Genomic DNA, 5000 nt, shown 5'->3' with positions numbered 1-5000 from the left:
AGGATTTAGAACCCTGTATGATGCACTCATTGGGTGAGGGAATTTACGGTGTATATTAGGATATAGAACCCTATATGATGTTATGTGGGCTAAGGGGTTGACGGTGTATATTAGGATTTAGAACCCTGTATGATGCACTCATTGGGTAAGGGGAATAACAGTGTATAATAGTACTTAGAACCCTATATGATGCTCTCATTGGGTGAGGTGAATGACGGTGTATATTAGGATATAGAACCCTATATGATGTTATGTGGGCTAAGGGATTGACGGTGTATATTAGGATTTAGAACCCTGTATGATGCACTCATTGGGTAAGGGGAATAACAGTGAATATTAGTATTTCGAACCCTATATGATACTCTCATTGGGCAAGGGGAATGACGGTGTATATTAGGATTTAGAACCCTATATGATGCACTTATTTGGGTAAGGGGAATGACAGTGTATATTAGGACTGAGTACCCTGCTCCTCAAAAGTCCGGCTAAAAATGTGACTGTCATGAGATTCATGAGCGCTGCCTTCCGCTGCGGCACTTTATTTCTCGGCCTTTTGCTCGACAATTTGACCTTCACATGTTGGCGTGGATTTTTATACACTCAAATATGAAGCAAGTTGAAAGTCTCTGTGACAACAATGTCCAAACTTATGTCTGATTACTTGAATTGGACATTTTGTTTGACCGTGGCGTTGACCTTTGACCTTGACCTTCAAGAATGTATTAATTTCCATCTTTTTACATAGCAGTTAATCCCTGCAAGTTTCGTTACTCTACAATTAAAATTATGGCCATGAAGCCGTTCACATACAAACACAACCACACAAATTACAAACACACAGTGTGTAAAACATAACCTTCTTCCAACTTTGTTGGTTGACGTAACAAATGTCTATTTTTTTCAAAATCTACGTAGTTGGTCAAACCCTTACTAAGCTAGCAATTAATATCCATCGTTTCAACTACCTCTATTTTCGATTTCGTATCCTTGCCACATTCACACTTCACTTTGACAAAGTGAATGCCTGTATTACAAATGGAACAAATAATGATTACTGAAACGTATAAATATAGTATAGAATATAAAGAACATCTGTAACATACAATTAGTTGACTTCTAAAGAACTTTTTTATTTCAGGTGCAAAACGTGTTTATAAATAGACAATGTAATACGTTTTTCATCATAAAAAAAAGTAAAAATGATTTCAAAGTTGACTTTTGCCGTTATCATTTGAACTCCACATCGAGATCAAAGGTCCATTTCGAACGACTCTCCTCTCTCTCTCCCTCTCTCTCTCTCTCTCTCTCTCTCTCTCTCTCTCTCTCTCTCTCTCTCTCTCTCTCTCACACAGTTTTCTTTGGTAAGCTATCGTTTTATCGATCCAACCTGATAAAAGACATGACGTAAAGTCACAGAAAATATACCTATTGGATACGTACATGTCTCCCAATCTGTTAAAGGGAGTTCGAGACACGTTCAGGCTCGATAATTTCTAGTAGAGGAGCTACTGGTGAATATTTTGGGGAACCTATAAGTCTATTTTCCGAGTCAATGGTAGCCATTCCCTGGCCCTCTCTGGTTCTGTCTTGATGTGGGGAGTCTATAGGTCTACCTACTGAATCATCAGCAGCCATTGCCTGGCCCTCCCTGGTCCTGGCTTGATGGATAACGGACTTGGGTGTTAATCATATTTACTGTATATATGGTCAGCTTCTTAAACATAGTCAGCTAGTAGACTTATAGACTACCACTATTGCAAGAGTTCTCTTGCTTGAGGGTACAATGGGGCACACTATTCTATCTTATTTTTCTTCCTCTTGTTTTGTTAAAGTTTTATAGTTTATATAGGATATTTATTTTAGTGTTGTTGTTCTTAAAATATTTTATTTTTCTTTGTTTCCTTTCCTCACTGGGCTATTTTCCCTGTTGGAGCCCCTGGGCTTATAGCATCCTGCTTTTCCAACTAGGGTTGGACCTTAGCAAGTAATAATAATAATAATAATAATAATAAAAATAATAATAATAATAATAATAATAATAATAATAATAATAATAATAATAAGGTATAATCTATGTGATTTTCTCTGTTATCAGGTAGGATCAATAAAACGATAGCTTACCAAAGAAAACAGAGAGAGAGAGAGAGAGAGAGAGAGAGAGAGAGAGAGAGAGAGAGAGAGAGAGAGAGAGAGAGAGAGAGAGAGAGACGTTTGACATCGCCTCACTGCTCAAGAGGGGATGATTAAAATGATGACATTTTTTTTATCATAACCATATTCCGAATATAACAAAGATGCAGCCCTTCTTAAGACCGCCTTTATTATTATTATTATTATTATTATTATTATTATTATTATTATTACTTGCTGAGCTACAAACTACTTGGAAAAGCATAATGCTATAATCCCAGGAGCCCCAACAGGGAAAATAGCCCAGTGAGGAAAGTATACAAGAAAAAATTAAATACTTTGAGAACAGTAACAACATTAAAATAAGTATTTTCTATATAAACTATAAAAGCAACCCTAGTTGGTAAAGCAGGATGCTATAAGCCCAGGGGCCCCAACAGGGAAAATAGCCCTGTGAGGAAAGGAAACCAGGAAAAAAATATTTTAAGAACAGTAACAATATTCAAATAAATATTTTCTATATAAACTATAAAAGCAACCCTAGTTGGTAAAGCAGAATGCTATAATCCCAGGGTCCCCAACAGGGAAAATAGCCCAGTGAGGAAAGGAAACAAGGAAAAAAATATTTTAAGAAGAGCATCAACATTAAAATCAAAACGATGACTTTTTTTTTTTATTATAACCACATTCGCGCGCTGAATATAACAAAGATGCAGCCCTTCTTAAGACTCCCTTTCGTAACACCATCTTGGCAGTCATCGCCTCCTGAGATACTCAAGGCGAGACCTCCTTCTTTTGCTGACGTTAGGGGCTCTCTAACATCCCTTTATGGGCGGCCGGTGTTGCAAAACGCGCTGGGGAAGTTTTCCGACGCTAAGCCTTCCAAAACGCCGTTCGTTTGGCTTCCCCCTTCCTCACACGGGAGAAATGAATTATAACGCCCTTTTACGACGCCTTTGAGAGACGAGGAGGAGGAAGAAGATTCTTTCCTCTTTTATTGCTTTCTCGTGACTGAGCCAAGACTGAGTCTGGGGAGTGATAATCTAAGAGAGGCGAGAGATAAAAAAATTAAAGTTTGGTTTCTCGTGTACTGTTTTTTCCGTGAGATAACCTCAAAGTTCTTTGAAAGGAAATGAGATTTTTTGTACTGGCTAGTACAGTGGTAACGTGTTCGCCTAGCATTGGTATGGCAGCAGATCGATCCTAGCACGGGACCGTGAGTTTAAGCTGTTTACTGGGGAGGCCACTGCTGTGTATTGTTTTTCCATGAGATGATCTCAAAGTTCTTAGAAAGAGAAAGTGATTTTTCTACTGGCTAGTACGGTAGTAACGGGTTCGCCTAGCATTCCCATGACGGCAGATCGATCCTAGCCCGGGACAGTGAGTTTGATCTGCTTACTGGGGAAGCCACTGCTGTGGTTGGGCACCACATTGGGGGGGTTGAGCTTGCCCAGCTGACGTTCTGGTGAGCATCTATTCTAATGAAATAGAAATTGGAACCATACACCTTTACCTTTATCAAAGGATTTCAAACAATAAGGAAATGTAGGAGAGTTAGTTTTGATTGTGAAAAAAAAGATCATAAATATATAACATATTTGTTGAAGTTACCACGCCTGATATGGGCTACATAAGTGCAAGAGATATGATGTTTTGTCCCCAGGAGAAAACATAGATAAAAATATTTTCAAACCTCGCTAGTGAATTATAACTAAGTTGCAATAGAACGATAGATTCTCTACAAACAGCAGTAAGAGAATGAGATTCTTCACTAAGAGCAATACGAAAAAGATGGAATCTATAGTAACACAAATACGAGAACGATGTATTCTATACTAACAGCTATATAAAAACAATAGATACTATACTAACAGCAATACCAGAATTTATACGTTCTATACTAACCACAATATGAGAATAATACACCCTACACTAACAGCAATACGAGAACGTTGAATTCTATACTAACAGCAATAAGAGAATGATACATTCTATACAAACTGCTATACAAAAAGAATATTCTATACTAACAGCAATACCAGAACAATACATTATATGCTAACAGTAATATGAGAATAATACACCCTATACTAACAGCAATACGACAACGTGGTAATTCTATACTAACAGCTATATGAGAATGATACATTCTTTACTAACAGCTATATAAAAAAAAAATAGATTCTATGCTAATAGCAATAGAATGACTTCTATCTGAATTTCCCTTCTACAAACAGATTTTAATATTTTAATATAAAAAAAAAATTGATAATAAGACGTCCTCATTGAAAATTCCACATTTGATAAATTGTAATTTTGTTTAAACAAAAGAATAGATATGATAAAATATAACAAATATCATCATCATCTCCTCCTACGCCTATTACGCAAAGGGCCTCGGTTCCGCCAGTTGTCTCTATCTTGAGAGAGAGAGAGAGAGAGAGAGAGAGAGAGAGGAGAGAGAGAGAGAGAGAGAGAGAGAGAGACGTTTAACATCGCCTCACTGCTCAAGAGGGGATGATTAAAATGATGACATTTTTTTTATTATAACCATATTCCGAATATAACAAAGATGCAGCCCTTCATAAGACCGCCTTTATTATTATTATTATTATTATTATTATTATTATTATTATTATTATTACTTGCTGAGCTACAAACTACTTGGAAAAGCAGAATGCTATAATTCCAGGAGCCCCAACTCACTATCTCCTACTTCGCACTTCATAGTCCTCAGCCATGTAGGCCTGGGTCTTCCTTGTGGAGCCCAGGTGAACGCTTGGTAACAAATATAACAAAAGAATATAAACTTTTATATTAGTAGCTTTGCTAGAACCATATGATCGGCAATCTGTCCTAAAATATTTCTT

At 36.9% G+C, this 5000-nt stretch overlaps 1 protein-coding gene across 1 annotated transcript in view; it reads right to left on the bottom strand.

The window, feature by feature from the left end:
• The window catches only part of LOC137652734 (cell adhesion molecule Dscam2-like), an 80051-nt gene that overhangs the window by 65119 nt on the left and 9932 nt on the right, over positions 1-5000 (bottom strand). The gene's annotated exons all lie outside the window — the stretch shown is intronic.

This window comes from Palaemon carinicauda, chromosome 14 (assembly GCF_036898095.1).
Source record: "Palaemon carinicauda isolate YSFRI2023 chromosome 14, ASM3689809v2, whole genome shotgun sequence".
Classification (NCBI taxonomy): domain Eukaryota; kingdom Metazoa; phylum Arthropoda; class Malacostraca; order Decapoda; family Palaemonidae; genus Palaemon; species Palaemon carinicauda.
Note: the sequence above shows the minus strand (reverse complement) of the source record. Positions and strands in the feature narration are given on the sequence as shown.